Genomic DNA, 21,835 nt, shown 5'->3' with positions numbered 1-21,835 from the left:
TCCACCAGGAGGACCTTCTGTGGACACCTCAGGCCCCAAGGACTGATTGAAATTGTAGGGGTTTCATTTGCTCTCTCCCTAAGCTTTTATAGGTGGATTTACTAACATTGGCCACAAGAGTTCTCCTTGAGAAAAAAAACCTACAGTAAAATGCTTTTTTCTTTTTTTCTTTTTTTCTTTTTTCTTTTGGCTGCAGAGTGCAGCAGCTAGATGTGGGACCTCAGTTCTCGGACCAGTGCAAATGTTTCAATAAAAAAGATCTTTGGAAAGATGCTTTACCACTTCCTTTGGTCTATCTTTTCCTTCTCACAATAATCACTGATATTGTTTATGAAGCTTCTGCCAAAACGATCAGGCACTGAGCTATGATTAATTTTTACAAAGTTAGATTCTCAACTAACAACAGACTCAACAAGGTTCAAATAGGCTAAAAATAACCCCGCTGAAATATTATACTTTTGGTTTCTTCTTTTGCTTCTTAATTATATTTCACTAACTGTTCCCTTCTGGCTCCCCTTGCACAGACTACGTATCATGCTGGTTTTGAGCAGTGAGCAGACCCATCCTTACCCTTGAAGGGAGACTAACTACAGGAAACAGCTAAGTAAAATGTGTAGCATGTCGGAGAATGAAGGTGCTTCGGAGAAAAACAGAGGAGAAAAACAGAGGCACCTGGAGTGGGAGGACAGGGACCAAATTACAGTCTCTGTATCTCAGGGCCTGCGAATCCACCAGTATGGTCAGAGACGGCTTCGCCAAGAAAGGGACATCTGCTAAAAGCCTGAAGGTACGGAGCAGGAGCATCACAGGGAGTAAGACTGGTGCCCAAGAGAGGGGAGGAAAAGCACAGAGGTGACGGTATAGAGTGGGGCAGGGGAACAGGGCAGGCAGACTTAGGTACAGGCTTTGCAAGGTAAGCCCTGTTCACCAGAGTGGCTACAGCTTTCCCATCCTGGGACGGAAAGCCACGGGAAGGCTCAAGGAAGGAGAAGTGACCTAGCGTGACTTAGATTTCAAGAGAGCCTGCACGGGAAGGGGTGGAAGCAAGCAAACCTCTTAGGAGGCTACCGCCCCAATCTCAGCAAGTGGACGACAGTGGCCTGGCCCGGGGAAGCAGAGATGTGAGAAGTGACTGGATCCTGGATCTATCTTTAAAAACAGAGCCCTCACGGAGTTCCCGTCATGGTGCAGTGGTTAACGAATCCGACTAGGAACCATGAGGTTGTGGGTTCGATCCCTGCCCTTGCTCAGTGGGTTAAGGATCCGGCGTTGCTGTGAGGTGTGGTGTGGGTCGAAGACGCGGCTTGGATCCCACGTTGCTGTGGCTCTGGCGTAGGCCAGCGGCTACAGCTGCGATTCAACCCCTAGCCTGGGAAACTCCATATGCCACGGGAGCAGTGCAAGAAATGGCAAAAAGACCAAAAAAAAAAAACTAATTAATAAAATAAAATAAAAAAATAGAGCCCTCAGGATTTGCTGCCAGATTCAATGCTATACATGACAAAAAGAGAGGAAGTCAAGGATGACACCAGGGTTTTTATCCTAAGGACAGAGAAGGATGGAGCTGCCATTTTCTGAGATGCTGCCTCCTCCTTTCCATCTGCTCTTCATTTGTTTTTCCCTCTTTATTTAACACATTTTCCCTTCCCTTTCCTTCCATTTTTAGTTGCTAGCTCAAAGGCATAAATCAAACAACTTAGATCTCTGACACCTCAAAATGAATGACCAAAATGTTAAAGTACCTAAAATATTTCATTCTTTATCTCAATGAATCTCAATTTTTTCTTAATAAAAATGTTACACTATAATTCAGATTGTTACATGATTCATAACCTTCTGACTTTCTACACTATCTGTTCCCTCTTCATCCAGATAGGAATGCACTTGTCATTTCTTTCCAGAGAACAGAAGGATCTTTACCCCACTTTTTAAGGGTTTACTACCTCCCTGTATGCTTGGATCCTCCTACCACATACAATTCTAATTGTTAAAAACCAGACCCGGAGTTCCCATCGTGGCTTGGTGGAAACGAATCTGCCTAGTATCCATGAGGATGCAGGTTTGATCCCTGGCCTTGCTCAGTGGGGTAAAGATCCGGCATTGCCCGTGCGTGAGCTGTGGTGTAGGTCGCAGACGTAGCTTGGATCCCTCGTTGCTGTGGCTGTGGTGCAGGCCAGTGGCTACAGCTCCAATTTGATCCCTAGCCCAGGAATCTCCATATGCCTCAGGTGCAGCCCTAAAAAAAAAAAAAAAAAAAAGCCAAAAGCCAGACGGTATGTTTTTCTCTCTCCCTCGATACATAACATTGTCAAATTATATATCAAAAATATTTTACAATATCAAAAACATTGCAAATCCGACAATGACCTCTCAAATGGTATTTTTCAATTAGATGTACTCAACTCTTCTAAAAACAAGGGATGTTACAAGAAAAGAATTGAGATTTTGGCAGTGTCCCTGACAGAGAACCACTGCATTCTGAGCTGGACGACTCTTCTGCAGGACTATCCCTTCCATCAAGGCCACCTAGCACTGCCCTGGGTAAAGAGAGCCAGCAGCTTCTCCAATCATTTGTGGCAGTGTGTCACAATCCTACACAACTTTCCTATTCGGCAGCACGATTTACAGACCAGCTCATCTAACAGACATCTCAAGTCTGAGTTTTACCAATCCTATGAGTGTAGAGGCAGAGAGAAATCCTTCCACACCTCTCACTGAAATGTAACAATTCTATCAAGATAACTTTAAAAAAAAAAAGCTTAATAATTAAGTGCCTTCAGTTTTCCAATGGTAAATAATGAAAATCTTAAAATCCCTAGGACTTCTCTGACCCTGGCTTCTGTCCTAGTTTCGTTTTTGGATTTCTATGCCTGACCAGACCTTCTTGAATATGCCTACATTTCCCTCCCATTCCACCTGTTGATTTTTCTCCAATAAAGTACATTAAGCAGATATGCAGATTTTTATTTATTTATTTAGTCTTTTTAGGGCCACACCCCCAGCATATAGAAGTCCCCAGCCTAGGGATCGAATCAGAGCTGCAGCTGCCAACCTACACCACAGCCACAGCAACACCAGATCAAGCTGCATCCACAACCTATGCCACAGCTTGCAGCAACACCGGATCCTTAACCCACTCAACAAGGCCGGGGATCAAACCTGCATCCTCATGGATACTAGTATCATGGATATTAGACGCATCCTTGTGGAAACTAGTCCAGTTGTTAACCCGCTGAGCCACAATGGGAATTCCCAGATATACAAATTTAAAGCATGTGAATTTCTTTTTTTCTTTTTTCTTTTTAGGGCTGCACCCGAGGCATTTGGTTTTCCCAGGCTAGGGGTCAAACTGGAGCTACAGCTGCCAGCCTCTACCACAGCCACAGCAACAAAGGATCCGAGCCATGTCTGTGACCTACACCACAGATCATGGCAAGGCAGGATCCTTACTAACCCACGGCGCAAGGCCAGAGATCAAACCCACAACCTCATGGTTACTAGTCAGATTCGTTTCCACTTCACCACAAAGGGAACTCCAAAGCACGTGAATTTCTATCATCAACTATACTAACAGCATACATTCTTAGAAAACTAAGACCTTAATCTTGATTTTACAGGTCTGAGGTTTTAATAATATACATGTACGTAACTTTTCAAGATACTGCTTCCAAATTCCTTCAAATATTTATCAAATATCATAAACATTTGAGTATACATGATCAGTATGAATACAGCAACAATAAAATAATTCAAGTGTTCATTCAAACAGCGGTCCCTTAGAATGTCAAGACAACCTCAAAAACCATTAGGCTGTGGTCCTCTGACATGGAGGCCAGAGACCAGCAAATCCAGAAATATGCAAGAAACTCCAGTCCCAGGGTCAGACCAGCCCCGCAGCAGCAGCCATTTGTCTATGACCTATCCTCTGAGATAAGGCAGAGTAAACAAAAGACAGATAAAAAACTAACATTAATGCAACACACGTAACACGTTAAATTGTCACATCTGCCTGCTGTGGACTTATGAAGCCTACAAAACTATACGAAAAGCCTCTAAAGTACAAGCAATCAGCGAGTTCCTACTGTGGCTCAGCAGGTTAAGAACCCAACTGGTACCCATGAGGGACTGGTATCCATAAGGATGCAGGTTTGATCCCTGGCCTCTCTCAGTGGGTTAAGGATCTGGCATTGCCATGAGCTATGGTTCAGGTTGTAGATGTGGGCTCAGATTGTGCATTGCTGTGGCTGCGGTGTAGGCCGGCAGTTCCCTAGTCAGGGAACTTCCATATGCCACACCTGCAGCCCTAAAAAAAATAAAAAAGCAATAATATATTCTTTAAGTTGGTTAAAATCTGGGAGGAAGGGGAAAGAATTAGGAAGATAATTATTTGATTTGCATATTTACCTATGTTACTGATACTAACAATTATTCTTTTGGATCAGTTTAGATCCTTTGGCTATTTGGAAAATAATCACATGTGCAACATTCACTTAGAGGTCACTAGTATTATTTTATAACTACTTTCTTAGATTACAAAAAAAATTCCATATCATAGCACCAAAGACTCAGAAGAAACTAACTTTTAGAACTCAGGAAGCAACACACAGCTTATGGACAAAAAGCAAATCAGAAATAAAGAAGAGAACTGGCATGGTTGCATCAAAATTTAAAAGATCGTAAAATACACTGAAAACATGGAATAGACACAAAGTTTTCAAAATACCATTTTATAAAAGGAATCTTGAGACGGGATTAAGATGGCGGAATAGAAGGACTGGAGCTCAACTTCTCTCCTAAAAACAACAAAATTCACAACTAAAGACTGAGCAATCTCCACCCAAATGGACCGGAACCCATACCCTACTCCAGAAGAAAAAGAGGAGGCCACATCAAGAGGTAGGAGGGGTGACTTCGTGATATAAACAAACCCATACCTCCCGGGTGGGAAGCTCCACAGACTGAAAACTAACTGGCTCACAGAGACTCACCTACAGGAGTGAGAGCTCTGAGCCCCACATCAAACCCTCACATGTTGGGATCTGGCACTGGGAGAAAGAGCCCCTGGAGCATCTGGCATTGAAGGCCAGTGCGGCTTGTGCGCAGGAGCTCCATGGGACTAGGGGAAATGGAGACCCCATTCTTGAAAGGCGCACACGGACTTTCACATGCACTGGGTCCCAGGGCAGAGCGAGGTCTCCATAAGAATCTAGGTCAAATCTGACTGCAGTTTTTGGAGGACATCCTGGGAAAACAGGGGTGAATGTGGCTTGTTGTGAGGGAAGGACATTGAGGGCAAAGCTCTCGGGAATATTCAGCAGTTGCCTTTCTCTGGAGGGGGCCATTTTGGGAAAATCTGGCCCCACCCATCAGTCAGCAGCTGAGAAGCCCCAGGGCAAACAACAACCCAGGTAGGATCACAGACCCACCCCTCAGTAAACAGGCTACCTAAAGAGCCTCGGGCACACAGCAGCCCCTAATCCCATCCAGAGACTAAGCCCCACCCACCAGAGGGATTAGAATCGGCTCCACCTACCAGTGGGCAGGCATCAGCCCCTCCCATCAGGAAGCCTACAGCAAGCCCCCACACTGACTTCAGCCACAGGGGGGTAAGAGAGGCTATAACTCTATTATCTGTAAGAAGGTCACCACACCAAACACCTATAAAAATGAAAAGACAGAGAACTATAACTCAGATGAGGGAGAAAGAAAAAAACCCAGAAAAACAGCTAAGCCATGAGGAGATTCTCAGCCTCCAGGAAAAAGACTTTAGACTGTTGATGCTGAAGATGATGCAAGACATTGGAAATAAACTGGAGGCAAAGATGGATAACTTACAGGAAACACTGACCAAAGAGATACAAGATATAAAACTCAAACAAGAAGAGATGCGAAATAAAAAATGCACTAGAAGCAGCTAACAGCAGAATACAGGAGGCAGAAGAACAAATAAGCGAGGTGGAGGACAGATTAGAAGAAATTACAGATGCAGAACAGAAAAGAGAAAAAAGATTGAAAACAAATGAAGAGAGTCTCAGAGAACTCTGGGACAACGTTAAACGCACCAACATCCGTATTATAGGGGTGCCAGAAGGAGAAGAGAGAGAGAAGGGGACAGAAAAAATATTCCAAAAGAGAATAGCCGAAAACTTTCCTAACATGGGAAAGGAATCACTCACTCAAATCCAGAAAGGGCAACAAGTACCATATAAAATAAACCCAAGGAGGAACACACCGAGACACATAATAGTCAAACTGACCAAAATTAAAAACAAAGAGAAAATCTTGAAAGCAGCTAAGGAAAAGAAACAAGTCACATACAAGGGAACCCCAATAAGGTTATCGGCAGATTTTTCAGCAGAAACTCTGCAGTCCAGAAGGGAGTGGCATGATATACTTAACGTGATGAAAGGAAAAACCCTCCAACCAAGAATACTCTACCCAGCAAGGCTCTCATTCAGATTTGAAGGAGAAATAAAAACCTCAGATAAGCAAAAGCTGAGAGAATTCAGCAACACTAAACCAGCCTTACAACAAATACTAAAGGAGCTTCTCTAGGCAGGAAAGAAAAGATCAGCAACAGGAAACAAAAATTCCACAAATGACAAGGCTCACCAGTAAAGGCATATATACAGTAAAGATATGAAATCATCCATGCACAATTATACCATCAAAATCAGAAATCATGAGAAGAGGTGGGTACAAATGCGGGACACCGGAGATGAACTTGCAATTAAGAGAACAACAACTTAAAACAATCTCATATACATATAGACTCTTACATCAAAACTTCAGAAGAACTGCAAACCAAAAATCTACAACTGATACACAACAAGGAATCTCTGGAGAGAAATATATCTCATAGTAAATAAGTGCATAATCCACCATGAAGGGGGTCATTTGACATCATTCTTGGAATGCTGAAGTCTTACATCTGATTCTGATTTCCTTTCCATCAAAGAATTTATGATAATTATAATTAAACAATGTGACTGTACAATTAAATAATACAGTTCTACAATTGTATTATTAATAACCATTTCTCTCCATGGTACAATGTAAGGTCTATAATGTCTTGTTTATCACATCACCTAGAATGGTGTAATGCCTATATGGAAGAATCAATAAGATGTAACAAATTGTGAGGACATATTTATATAGTTACACTGTTTTTTAACCAATTTATGCATTTTATATTTTACTTATTCTCATCAGCATATTTTCCATTCCACTTCTCCAGTGGGAGTCACTTAATCTGTTTCTTAAGATCCATGATATAATAATCTGTGTGAATGTAATTGTGTGTAAATGTATGTATTTTATTCTGTAAAAAATAAAAATAAAATTTCAGAATAACCCAAAAAAAAATAAAAACAAAAAAATAAAAGGAGTCTTGGAAAGTTTATGACCTAGATAAGAAATCTAATCACTAATCACCACATAAAGCAGATCTTTCGTGGTAAAGGAGTGAGTTATCAATGTAGCAAACAGACAATTACACTCTTAGAGTAGATTTACAGTGTTTAGCACTGATCTCAACTTCTCTGACCAAAAGATTCTTGCAATTCTAAACTAGAAAAATAATAAAAATAGCTAAACTATGCCAACTTCTCAAAATAAGTTTTAACAAACACGGCTAATGTAACTCTCTATAAAAAAAAACAAACTACCATTCATAATTCCTACCAGAAGAATGGAATTGTCAAATTACAATTATAAACTCTAGCTATCAATATGAAAACATTCAGCATCTATGCAAAAGCATTAAGTATTGAATTTGCCTAGGAATTTGCTAAATTAAAAAATCATTCATTTTCCTTTTCTAAAATCATACAATTTCACTAGAATGTCCAGAATGTCCAGTTTCACACCGAAAAAAATATATACCCCCAACTTTCTTTTTAAAAGGCAGATTACCAAGTTAAATAAACTAAAGTGAAAAATCAAAACTGGTATGTTATCATTTTAAGCATAAGGAGTTTCTGCTGCAGCTCATCAGTAAGAAACTAGCCTAATATCTGCGAGGATGATGGTTCGATTCCGGGCCTCTCTGGGTTAAGGATCCAGCACTGCAGTGAGCTGTGGTGTACATCACAGATGCAGCTTGGATCTGGAGTGCTGTGGCTGTGGTGTAGGCCAGCAGCTGCAGCTCTGATTCCACCCCTAGCCTGGGAACCTCGGCATGCCACAGGTGCAGTTCTAAAAAAGCAAGAGAAAAAAAAAAAAAGACTAAGACTGTGTGTAAAAGAGAAAGAGAGACTGAGAACACGGCGAAGACCTGGTGATTCTTTGAGAAGTCAGACAGTGTGAACTCTTACCGCTTGAAACTGCAAGAATGACTTCTACCCAAGGCAGAAGACAGTACTCTAACAAGGTAAAATACAGAGGACTATACCGAATGTGTATGTTAGAGACACAAAGAACCGGGATTCCCTTATGACCCAATGGGTTAAGAACGTGGCTCAGGTCACTGCTGCGGTGCGGGTTCAATCCCTGGTCCAGGAACTTCCAAGTTCGGCCCCCGCAGCCTCCCCTCCAAAAAAGAGAGAGAGAGAATAGAATGCTCATAAATAAACCTGTAATTTCTCCCATTTCAGTAAATAGGTTTCCTCAATAAGGCCCAGAACATTGGCGTTCCCGTCATGGTGCAGCGGAAACAATCTGACTAGCATCCACGATGACGCAGGTTCGATCCCTGGCCGATCCCTGGCCTCGCTCAGCGGGTTAAAGATCCGGTGTTGCCCTGAGCTGTGGTGTAGGTCGAAGATACAGCTCAGGTCTGGCATTGCTGTGGCTGTGGTGTAGGCCGGCAGCTACAGCTCCGATTCGACCCCTAGCCTGGGAACTTCCATATACTGTGGTGCAGCCCTAAAAAGACAAAAGACAAAAAATAAATAAATAAATAAGGCCCAGAATATTATAGACAAATAACCCCCAAGTTCATAGAGCACGGTGTCCTGACACCAACCTAAATAAGGAAGCAGAGTTTAGAGAATTTACTCCAGGTGGGAGAATTCAATATTGGCAACAGTTTCCACCGAACTGAGGAGAGGACCAACCCTCTTGGCTTTAGAGCCACAGAGCTTCAGTGACACAATGAGGCTGATTAAGGTTTTTGTTTGAACTATCTCAGTTAAACACCACCACAGGTGAATGTTAAATAAGAGACCCATGGATAAACTAGGAGGGTACTACAAATCCCGATTCAGATGATGGCACTCTAGGGGGTTTTTCCCTCCCCTAGATTCTCTCTCCTTTACTTGGGCGTGGGGAGGGGAGATTAAAGGTAAATTTTTCAAAAAGATACTGCTCCAAGTATCTACTAATAAAGAGCTAGCTTAGCAATAAATGTCTCACAATTGATTATTTATCATTTACGTGGTTGATTTATAGTTGGCTACTATTTATATGTTCTCCCTTATTCTTCTGACTAAATGTATACACTGTTGTCATTGCATTACACTGAACATGTGATTTATTACATCACAAATTTGGGGGCTATTTAGGGTTTCTACAATAATTCCCTCTAACCCCACAATTAAAAATACCCAGTTTCTCTAAAAAATTTAAATCTCTTTACTCTCACTGTAACAGTAGGATATTCCTCCTCCTAAAACAAAGGAATCGCTGTCATTTTCCTGGACAAAGTAACTCCATCCAATCAAAATACCCTTGAATTAAAAAGTTAATTTCCTTACATTCAAGACTAATTACCAAAAATTATAGATGGAAAAGTCCACATTAAAAAGGTGAGTAAGTCTACAGATGCTTCCCAGCTGATCCCCGCTGTTTCATAAGAACTGTGCACAGATTCCAGAGCACTACTGTAACTCCCATCTCTCTTAGGAAAAGAACTTAAACTGTTGACTGAATATTCTGCAAAACAGCATTAAAATCAAGGAGGTTCCTATAAAATGATAGTTTTCTAACATTTTTCCCTAGGGTAGATGTGTGAAAACTTTATTATCAAAGGAAAATTAAGCCGGACTCTTTCCTAACACTCAAATGCCAAGCTTCCAACTCAAACACAAAATTTCTAAAGATGCCACATGATAGTTCATTTCACAATTCCCAAAATAAAATGAATTCACGGGTGACCCTTCTGAGTTACGGTTTTTCCACTGGAGTCGCCAATACAGATGTTACTTATGTGATTAGACACTTAAAATCGAGAGATTTTCAGGAAACCTGCAAAATACTTCTGAATTTCCTCTAAAGGGGAAGAAAGCGTCAGCGACAGGACACATGGGTCCTAGCCCTTAAGTACGCATTTTCCCACATTCTGAGCATTGATATAGTTACCTTACAAGTAGCTTCCTAAGAGCTTTTTTGGTTTTTCCTACACAACAAAATACAAGGAAAACCCACCTTCCACAAACCACACATAAATGACAAGGAGGCTTCGGAAATTCACAAGCAAACAAACCTCAAGCAAAATCACAAGTTACACCAGGTAGAGTGACAACTTAAAGTATATTTCACTCAGGTGCCAAGCACACAATCACTACAAGAGTCCAGAGGTCTTCTCCCAAGGGTTTATTACTATTTTGGTAGGGAGCCAGACGCTTCTACTTTAAATAAAACCTGAGATCTGGAGTCTGTCCTCTCAATATGTAAGTACTTTAAAGTAACAGCAACACCTACTGTTTGCAGAGCGATGTCTGTGTACTGCTCTACAGTTTAAGAAGCTCCTGCACACGAGTTTTTGTTGTTTAAAGAGACGTGTGCATCTTCAAAATAAATGATTTGTGGTTCTTGTTTTGGGGTAGAGAGAAATGCCTCCCCATTTATGACACAGATGAAAGGCTACTTCCTGGTGCCACCTGCTGCCCGAGACAGGGTGACTCTGGGAGGGTCTGTGCAGCGCAGGATAGACAAGGGGGGACAGTTCAAGGGGGTCTCAGTTCTAAGTTAAAGTAAGCTTGACCTGTGGGTAACGTCCCCCAGACAGTGAGGGAGGAGTTCTTCTCCCCCCATCCCCCGCCCAACCCACTCCACCAGCCCTGAGGGTCTTTAGAGAGAGAACTTAAAAGCACGTGCAAGCCGGACCAGGACTGGAGGCCAGGAAAAGAGCCTCGGCCTTCAGGGCGCCCATCAGGAGAGCAGCTTCAGCCGCCTGGGGTGGGCAATGCACCCCAAGAGGAATGTGCCTGCAAAGTGCCACAAACAAAGCGATGCCCAACAGTTTAGGAAGATTACATTGACAGGAAGGAGTGAGGAGGCAGGAGAAGAAAGAGCAGCCAGAAAGGCTGCCGGCTCAGAATCCGGATGATAAGCGATAAAGGCTTGAAACACCACTGACGATAGCTGGAGAGAAACCAAAAATACGGCCAGCACTGCAGAAGCAGAGGAGGAATGAACAGAGCGCGTTTTCTACCTGAACAGGAGGTAAAAAGAGATGGTGAAGATGAGGGCAAAATCTGGAACGTGACTGACAAGAATAAGTGTATTCTCAAGGCGGAACAGCCCAGAGTAGGGAGGGTATTTACGTGGAGACTGAGGGAGGCCGGACTTCCAAAGACACCGCATCCATCAAATGGGGGGAAAAGCCCCGGCACCGTCTGCCTGGAAGGCAGGGGAGAGAGATTTCGAAATCTTCAGCCACAAGGGGGTGCCGAGGGACAGAGGAAGCGGCCGAGGGAAAACTGGGCAGAGAGGTGATGAGGAAGGCTCTGGCTTTGTCAAAGGCATGGAAGAAACTAGAAAGAAGTCACCCCCTCCACCATGTTCAGAATGGGCGATGGTGTAGGTCAAAACCCTTAGAACTCAGAGATAACTTGGAAGGGTTTCTCCACAATAACTCTGCCATGTTATCCCTCAATACCTACTACACCAAGGAAAGCAGCTAAGGAAAACTGCTCTTCCTTCAGGTTTTTGGAAAACCTAAAGTAGCTCAGATTGCTCATATATTCCTCATCCATCTTTTCAAAACATCCCAGTATGAGAAAGAAGCAATCACTGTCCCCATTTATCAAAGAGGAAGAGAGGAGAACTGTTTTCCCCCCCCCCCCCAGCAGAAATAATGCTCCTGTGCTTGATCTGGGATACAGCTGATTCTGTACTCTGGGGTGGCACTCAATCAAATCATGAGCGGGTTGCACTGCTATTAGCTCCCCCAAGAAGTGAAGGGACCTGCTCGGAAACCCCTAATAAGAGGTTAACAGAGCTTCATGATGAAGAATCTGAATTCATCCCAAGAGCCCTTCTTTTTAAAATTCCTACTTTTAGATGTATTTTTAAATTAGGCCTTTCAGAATTATGGGAAAGTCCCTAAAACAAGCTTCATGGAAGAGGAAACATTTAGAATCTCATTTCTATACTGATGCTCTAACTTATGCTTAATTTATACTGTCTTAATAAGAATCTGTGCTGGAGTTCCCGTTGTGGCAGAGCAGAAACAAATCCGACTAGGAACCATGAGGTTGCGGGTTCGATTCCTGGCCTCGCTCAGGGGGTTAAGGATCCAACATTGCCGTGAGCTGTGGTGTAGGTTGCAGATGTGGCTCAGATCTGTGGTGCAGGCCGGCAGCTACAGCTCCAATTTGACCCCTAGCCTGGGAACCTCCATATGCCACGGTGTGGCCCTCAAAAGACAAAAGACAACAAACAAACAAACAAACAAAACAAGATCCTGTGCAATGTGCCAGATTCCTACTTGAGTATAGAAAAGCTTGGTGACTCTCACAGTTCTTTTCAAATATTGACGGCATCATTTAAATTAGCTGAAAATGCCACAAAATTTTCCCACCAGAGTTTAACACAGTCTTAGTGGAACTACTTATAAGCACATGCAAAATCTGTAGGTTTTACCAATTTCCAGACAGGCTGCCCACGGTAATCAAACTAACAGTTGCACTTAGCTTTACATCTTTCAGGCACACTGTGCCAAGAAGTAATTTGGCTCTTTGAAAGCAAAGCCTATCACGTGATTTATCGCAAGAGCTACAAAATATTCTTTTCACCAAAATAGCTGGCAAACATATAAGTATTCAGTGAAATCTACTTTACTGCCTGTTCCAAAGGACTAATAAATGAAAACAGAGTAGAGGTATGACGTGAACCAAGACTCTAAGAACAAATACTGTATGGTACTGAAAAAAATATTATAAGCATATTTCATTCCAAATGAACGAAATTTATTACCTACAATAACTCTAGTTCATGCTTCAGGGAAGTGGGGGTGGGAAATGAAAGACACTCTCTTTAAGAAAGAATATTTAAATGGCAAACACACTCATTCCAGTGAATGAATGTGATTCTGTAATTCAGAAAACCACCCCACTACCAAATGTGGTCCAACAGCATGTCTCTTTTTTTAATGCTTTATTTATCAGTAAGTTCTAACTTACCCTTATCAGGATTACCATTACTTATTAAAGGTTACTTATGCCACAATAAAATTCAATCTACACTATTTTTTCAAAGAATTCAAATAACAACTTACATTTTATCCCCCCAGGGGAACAACAGATCTTTTTTTGTTGTTATTTCATTTTTTTTTAAATTTTATTGACGTATAGTTGATTTACAATGCTGTGTTAATTTTTGCTGTATAACAAAGTGATTCAGTTATACATAATACAAACAATCTTTAAATTATAAAGAAATAAATTAAAAGTTAGCTAAGTACTTCCAAAGTAAACTATTTCCTCAGGACAAATGTATCACTTTTAGTACATAATCTCGAATTGGCTGTTTAAAAAAAGAGCTCTTAAAAAACGAGTTAAGCTTCCACCATCAGTCTTGAAGGGGATGCTTCACAAAGTCTCATTTTCCAGGAGAAAAGACCATTGTTTCGGTGCTATTCCGTGTAACAGACCACAAGCTTAAAGTATTCACTATGTGTCAACTTTATGCAAATTAATTTAAATTTCATAATAATTTAATCTACATACTGGGAATGTTGATCCTACGTTATGAAAACACCTCCATAGTCTCCAGGTTACCTCGCATGCCTTTATCTCTTGCCACGAAAAGGGACACCACAACAAAACTACTGGAAGTGACAGCTCAATAAAATCACAAAACCAAACTCAGGCGAGAACGTCCACAGGCCACTAAGTCCCTTCCCTGGCTTCAAGGGCTACTTCACATAAACTCTATGGTACATTCTTACAGTTCTCTGACTAAAGAGATTTCAGAAACCGCTTCAGTGATTCAGTCATTCAGTCGGGATGGGATGGGCCTTCCTTTAATGCAGTGGCTTAAAACTGGGGTGATTCTGCCCCCCAGGGGACATCTGGCCATGTCTCAGCTGTCACAACTTGGAGGAGGTGCTACTGGCATCTGGTGAGCAGAGATCAGGGATGCCGTCAAAAATCCTACAATGTACGGGACAGCAGCCCCCACGACAAAGAATTATCTGCCCAAACGTCAATCAAGTTGAAGCTAAGAACCCCTGCTTTCATGGAACCTAAGCACTGCTTTCAGTCACTCTACGAAGGTGATTTTATCGGCTATGACTATAAATGTCTAACTTAAAAAGGGGAAAGCCAGAAGAGTCCCTGGGACCTCTAACCAAATGCTGGCAGGCGCGGCAGCAGAACTGACAGGCTGCAGGCAAACTGCACAGCACTGGACAAACGTCAGCAGTATCAGTCGTCGTCACCACGAGGTACTGTCCCCATCATCTGGAAAGCCCCTGGATCTACGCACAGCCTCGCAGGTTTGATAATTTCCCCCACTGTCCACCTACTCCCTTTTCACTCCCCACTGTGGAGTTTTCTAGTGCAGCCCACAGGCTTGTTCTCTTCTGCAGAGGGATTAAAAATAGCATGAAAAGCACGTCAGAAGACATGAAAATAGTAAATAACCTAAGGTGCTTTCCATCCCGGAAAGTCTATGATTTAAAAGGACTTAAAAGGTTTGTAAATCAGATCTGGAACTTGAAAAGAGATCGGCAGCTTAAAGAAACAGTCCCATGAATAAATAAACATGTAACGTAAAATAATCATCAAAAGAATATTCGTGCAGATATATGTATGTAACTGCACAGGCCTGGCTGAGGGAGGAGAATGAAAGGGAGCTGAAATGCTGGGCGGCTTCGTAAAACCGCCCTGGCAGGGAAGATGCCTGTTTAGAGGTTAAAAAACAATCTACATCTTCACATATCCTAAAAGAGTATGGAACTCTGAAATGCACAATAGAAAAACCTTTTTAAACAAATCTTAATGAAAAAAAAATCTCAGGCTCCAGAAACCTTCCTGATCAATATGGAATTGATAAATAAATGATGGCCCAGCCACATATCACAAAGCCATCACAAATCACACTGAAGGAGATTTAGTGGCACGGATACATGCTCACAATACCATACGGGAAGACATTACCAACAATATATAGAATGTATCAATCCTGCAGCAAATGTAAATCTACAGCAGTGAATAAATACATACAAGGGGAGGCATACACAGACGCACACCAAGAGAGGCAGGAAGGAGGAGGAGGAGGTCTGCCCAAATGCTCACCGCCGTTATCTGAGGAGTGGGAAGGGCACGGATGATTTCTATTCCTTCTTTGTGTTTTGTGCTATCTTCAAATTGTCCCACAGTGAGAATCTTTTGTTACGATTTGTACTTATTACTCATTTGAATACATTACAAATCTAAGGTCCCCCCAGTGAGAAAACAAACAAACAAAAAAAACAAATGGGGATATACCAACTTTTCAGTTAAAGACACCACCTTCAGAGGCAACAAAAGCGAACCTCTGCAGAGCGCTGCTATGATCGCGCGCCTGGCCCTTTTCTAAGCGCTTCAAATGGATGAACATATTTAAACCCAACCAAAATAGACGTGTAAAAAGAGCCCTGGACTACCAGGAGCTGGGAACAAACATTAGTCCTGCTAGGAATTTCCGTTCCCATGGCTCGAAATGGGGGAGCTGGATGATCTTTAAAGGTCCTCTCCAGGCTGCACTGAGATACTACCCGTGAAAGACTGTGGTCAAACGAGTGTCGGTAAGGAAGCTTCTAGAGAATGAAGGGGCAGCTGCATGCCATCTCAAAAACAAAACCGTACTAAAAAGGAACATAGGATACGTCTCTCAGTTCCTCCTCCTTAATATTTGTACAAGAGATTTCATAACACGCTAAAAAAAAATGTCTAGAGGCCCACATTTCCCCAATATTTGCACACAACCGATCAGAGATGAAGTCTGGTGTCTTCAGAGAATCACTGAAAGGTGCCATGTGTTGTTAAAGACTGTGGTTGCTTTGACCAATAAACCTATAGTCAACAAAAAAACTTTAAAAAGAAATATCTTAATCGCCCTGAGGGCGACCACTTTAGTGTCTGATTAGCGAGATGCAAAGAGCTACTAGGATTCACCAAAAGGACCCACTTCTGAAATACACCCCAAACCTCGATGCAACGCTGAATGGAAGACGAGGGGCCAGGGTGCATCTCCTCTCTCGGGGCAGAATTACAGCTACGTGGTCGAGAGAATTTGGGCTTCCCAAGGGGATGTGGGATTGTTCCCGACGTTCACGGCCGGGCAGGTGGTGGCCAGCCGTGGTCCAGCGGTTCACGCGTGGGTCGGGAGGAACCACGGAGGTGTGGGGATGACACTGACCTGTTTGGTCTACCTTGTGCCTCACTTGCCACCATCAATAGCAGGTTCGTGGCTATCTTCGGTAACAAAATGAGTAAGAGATAAACGCAAGTCTGTTCAAAACAAAACCACCGGTGGGTCTATGACGGGATTACCCAGGTTTAAACCACACGCTGTGGATTTAGGAAACACAAAGACGCCAAGGCACAAAACAAATTCAGAATCCAAGTGCGAAAGACACATTCGGCTGGAACACAAAAAAGACTTGAAATTGTTGGAACGGCCCTGGGGCCCCGCGGGCGACCCCGCTTAACCGGGACCCGGGTCCGGCTGGAGTCGCAGCCGCCGCCCCGCTGCTCACACCGTCCTCCCCGCGGGGCGCGCGGCAAACCAACGGCGACAAAGCGGACCCCGCAACTTCACGGCGCCGGGCCCCAAGGCCGGGCCGAGCTGCTCGGCGCGGAGGGACGGACCCCGGGCCGCCAGCCGGCCGCGGTGGGGCGGCGCCTCATTCCGGGGCCCCAGCGAGCGCCGGACCCGGGAACTCGGAGGGGGCGCGCCCGCCGGCCCGGCCGACCCCGCGCGCCCGGATCGCCGGCGAGTCGCCCCCGCCGCCGCCTCGGTCCTGGTGGGCAGCGGACGGGCGTCCGGGCGCCGAGCCCGCCACCGTCCCGGAAGCCACCCGCCCCGGCCGCCCCTCACCTGTGCCCGCCGCGCCCCGCGCCTCAGAGCGCCGAGAGCCGCCGCCCGAGCCGCCGCCGCCGCCGCCGCTCCGCCCGCCCCGGCGCCCGCGGCCGCGCCGCCGCCATCTTGGCTCCGGTCGGAAGTGACGTCGGGCGGCGCCGGCCGTGCGGCCTCCCGGACCCGCACCGCCCGCGCCGTCGCCGAGGGCCGCGACCCCCGGCCGCGCAGAACCCGACGCTCGGCCGCCCGAGGGTCCCGGCCGCGCGCGCCCCCGACGACCCCGGGCCACCCTGGCTCAGACGCGCGTTCGCCCCGGGGGCCCAGTCCTCCGTCCTCGCAGGCTCCGACGATCCCGGGCCGCGCTCGCCCCGACGCCCGGCCGCCCTCGCAGGGATCCTGCGGACGCCGCTGCTCGTCTCTCCCAGTCCGTCCGCACCGCAGGGCTGGAATTCCCGTGACTGAAAGTTACTGCAGGCAGCACAGCCTTTAATAAAGGGCGGAGGGGGAAGGAAAATGGGTTCTTCACCTCGTCCCTGTCAAATGAGTCACATAAACCCCATCTTCGCTCCAAAGGACCAGTCTAGACTCACCCAAAAGATCAAGCTCCGAGAGGGGGGATGCAGCTGGGTTCACTTGCTCCTTCATTACGAAAGGCTGTTTCTCGCCCGCCCTCCGTATCTAGCACTTTGTTACGGGCTGGGGCTAAAGCACAGAACGGGACATTGGCCTTGGCCTTGTGGGGTTTATTTGCAAACGAGGAAGCAGATAGACAGCCTGGGTGACGACGAGTAAATGCTCTCTTGGAGCTGAGCCGGGTTGGGCTGGAGATGTCTATCGGACATCCAAGGAGCGACGTCTATCAGATATCTAGCAGGCAGTCGGCAAGGAGTCTGAAGTGGGGGAGAGGTGCAGGCTGGAGATGAGATAGAAAGTTGGGAGCTGCCGCATATGAATGGTATTTAAAGCCATGAGCACTTCAAGATAAAGCCCTGAGAATGAAATCAGGAAGATCTAAATGAAATGGGCCACATGAGGCTCCTGTGGAAAGGACCCACCCTAAGGAAGAGACATACTAAATTAAATGCAGGTGTGCTTTGGAGAAGGACTTTAGAAGGCACACATACACAAATCCGTCTATGTAACTAGGGTTTAATTTTAAGAAAACACAAGGAGTCAACATATCTTTTTATATGTAAAGGGATAATGCTAATGACCTAGTCAGGTAGAGTGAACAAATGAAGACAACCTCATCAGAGTACATTCAACAAAGGCTTAAAAAGTGTCAGTGTTGGAGTTGCCAGCCTGGCTCAGCAGTTAAAGAATCTGACTGGCATCCATGAAGACGCAGGTCCGATTCCTGGCCTTGCTCAATGGGTTAAGGATCCAGCATTGTCCTGAGCTGTGGTGTAGGTTGCAGACACCACTTGGATCCTGTATTGCTGTGGCTGTGGAGTAGGCCAGCAGCTACAGCTCTGATTGGACTCCTAACTTGGGAACCTGCATATGCGTCAGGTTGGGTCCCAAAAAGCAAAAAGGAAAAAAGTGACAGGGTCAGCACAGAGTCTAAGAAAAAAAATAAATAAATCAAGCCTCAAGCATCTGTGTATTTCTCCTGCTGACATTCGAGGGGAAAAGACCCTAGATCTAAGAGATACTTGTGTGCATGTCACTAAAAGGGTGTGCTTTGCTGTGGGTCAGAGCAGACATCAGACTTTTCCATCCCTTACCTAAATCAGTGCCTCCCAAGGTGATCCAAGCATCTTAATCATCTGGAGCATCTGAAAAAAAAAGTGAGGGAAACTCCACCATTCTGTCCACAATAAAAACACTAATATATGGAGGAGTTTCTGTCGTGGTGCAGCGGAAACGAATCCAACTAGGAACCATAAGTTTGCAGTTTGATCCCTGGGCTCGCTCAGTGGGTTAAGGCTCCGGCGTTGCCATGAGCTGTGGTGTAGGTTGCTCACGCAGCTTGGATCCTGTGTTGTTGTGGCTGTGGCTTAGGCCAACAGCTGTAGCTCCGATTTGACCCCTAGCCTGGGAACCTCTATACGCCACGGATGCGGCCCTAAAAAGCAAAACAAACAAACAAACAAACAAACCCCACTGATATGCAAATTGAAGTCTTTAAAGCAAAGTTATGTATCATCTGGCATTGAATAGACTGCAAAGGAAAATAAAGGAACATTAAGTGACAGAGTGAACCCCAACAGATACTAGCAAGTATAATGCCGAGAGCTGGCTGACAGGAGGAGTCAGTGGTTGTCCTCCCGGTCATTATTCTAAAATGACTGGGTGTTTTAGTTCCTTATAACTCTTGCAACAAATTACTGCAAACTACATGGCTTAAAACACCCGAAATGCCTTCTCAGAGTTCCAGAAGCCAAAAGTCCTAAATCAGCATCACTGGGCCAAAGTCAAGCCATCAGCAGGACCATACTCCCTCCAGACAACCTCAGGGAGATTCCGTCCCCTCCCTCATCTAGCTTCTGGTGGCTGCCAGCATGCCCAGGCTTGTGACTGCCTCAGCCCTCAAGACCACACCTTTAACCCTGTCTGCGCTCCATCTTCACATGACCTGCTTCTCCATTGTGGGGTCAGATTTCCCTCTGCCCTCTTCCTTTAAGGATACATGTGATGGCATTGGGGACCCACCCTGGTAATCCAAGATCATCTCCTTATCTCAAGATCCTTCACGTAATCCCATCTGTGAAAACCTCTTTCCAGATTGGGACCAGGACACGACATGCCTTTAGGGGCCATTATTTAGTTGGCTACATTCGAGTATACCCTCAGCCCTCCTAAATCCCCCCCACCCATCAGCGTATGTTTCTTCAGCATTTCACATTTTTCAACTTATGCCACTTCTTGGGATAAATTATAAACATATACACACACATAGTCAATTCAATCCCAAAATTATATAAACTATTGATAATACAGTGTGATTTCATGAATGTTTATTATCCATCCGATATGCCTCTTTGAAAAGGTGAAAAGATATTACTAAAGGATGAGGGAAGGCTGGAGTTCCTGTCATGGATCAGTGGTAATGAATCTGACTAGTATCTGTGAAGATGCAGGTTCGATCCCTGGCCTCACTCAGTGGGTTAAGGATCCAGCATTGCCGTGAGCTGTGGTGTAGGTCTCAGATGTGGCTCAGATCCAGCATTGCTGTGGCTGTGGTGTAGGCCGGCAGCTACAGCTCCATTTTGACCCCTAGCCTGGGAACTTCCATATGCTGCAGGTACGGCCCTAAAAAGCCAAAAAATAAAAATAAAAAATGAAGGATGAGGGAAGGAGTTTGGGACATTTCATCACATCTCATGGGGCATTTCTGTGTTGGGGATGGAGATACAAAAGGCCCTCTTTCTCTGGATCTACAACGTGAATGAAACTCCACTCTACACAGCTCCAGCCAGCACAGGTCCTGGCTGGTTCTGCTTTTGTACGTTGGCACATTACAGAGGGAAGTCATCAACATTGTCATCCCAGTACCCAGGACAGCATCTGGCACATGGCAAACTCTAGATAGATTTTTTTTTTTTAATGGTAAAAAAGTCTTCTCCCTACTTCTTCTGATGTGGCTGGATTCGAGTCCATAGATGAGGAGCAAAGACATTGCGCATTCAAAAGACAGCATCTGGTTACAATAGGAACCACAGAACTCCTGCTCGGCATCCAGCCCAGAGACCTACAGCATGGCTCCTAAAAAGATGAAAGGTTTTCCAACCCAGATTAAAGAATTTACAACACATTGCCAGCACAAAAGTAAGCGGACTTAACACTACCCGAATGGTAGCAATCCTGACTCTCCGTGGGCTGCTAGTCTAGGTATTTTCACATGGTCTGTCTCATAGCAACTCTATGCGATAAGCACTGGCCTCATTTTACAGATGGGGAAGTGGAGGCCAGGAAGGATGCATTAGTAGCAGACCCAGGTTTTGAACTTAGACAACTTAGCTCCCTAGTCATCTACAGGCTCAACAACACACAGTGCTGCAGGCCGTTCTGCCACAACACACAGTGCTCCCCGCCCCCGCAACACACAGTGCTGCAGGCCGTTCTGCCACAACATACCCTCACCTAGTTACTCCTCAGCCGAGGTAACAGGGGTAGGAATTTGGACTTTTTTTGGTTTTTTGTTTTTCTAGTATCTACATAAAGAGACCATTCTAAATACTCTCCCTGGATTGTCGGACAAGAATATCTCACAGTCGGAGGAAAGGGATTGAGTGTCCAAGGGCAACCTCATCAAATGAGCTTATAGTTTGTTCAAATAACACATCACAGCTTTCTGAAAAATGCTGAGCCCCTCTTCCTCGTGACTGCAAGTTGTTTTGAACGAGACCCAGGGTCACTTCTCCCTCTGCCACGTCGTTTACCCAACCAAGCAACGACATCTGAGCAAGCACACCAGCATCCAGAAGATTTGAAATTTGGGTTCCAGGTTCTGATTAACGATAAACAATTGAAGTTCAAAGACAGAAAATTCTGGACTAAAGATACACCTTATCGCATGATGGACACTTTGGGCTGCATGGTTTCAGTGTGAAAACCTCTGCAGCCTCCAAATGTAAGGTGGAATCTTAGAAGTTCTCTG

The 21,835-nt window shown here is 44.7% G+C and overlaps 1 protein-coding gene across 2 annotated transcripts in view; it reads right to left on the bottom strand.

Moving 5' to 3' along the window:
• Positions 1 to 17,290, bottom strand: part of PRDM2 (PR/SET domain 2) — a 120,832-nt gene extending 103,542 nt beyond the window's left edge. Inside the window, exon 1 of one of the 2 annotated variants that reach the window (XM_047791931.1) lies at positions 17,251 to 17,290. The gene's annotated coding sequence lies outside the window, so the exon portion shown is untranslated. The remainder of the gene's footprint in view (positions 1 to 17,250) is intronic. The other variant, XM_047791926.1, reaches the window with a different exon arrangement.
• Between the last annotated feature and the right edge of the window lie 4,545 nt (positions 17,291 to 21,835).

Source organism: Phacochoerus africanus, chromosome 8 (assembly GCF_016906955.1).
Source record: "Phacochoerus africanus isolate WHEZ1 chromosome 8, ROS_Pafr_v1, whole genome shotgun sequence".
NCBI classification, from domain to species: Eukaryota; Metazoa; Chordata; class Mammalia; order Artiodactyla; family Suidae; genus Phacochoerus; species Phacochoerus africanus.
This window is presented reverse-complemented; position numbering and strand designations above follow the sequence as displayed.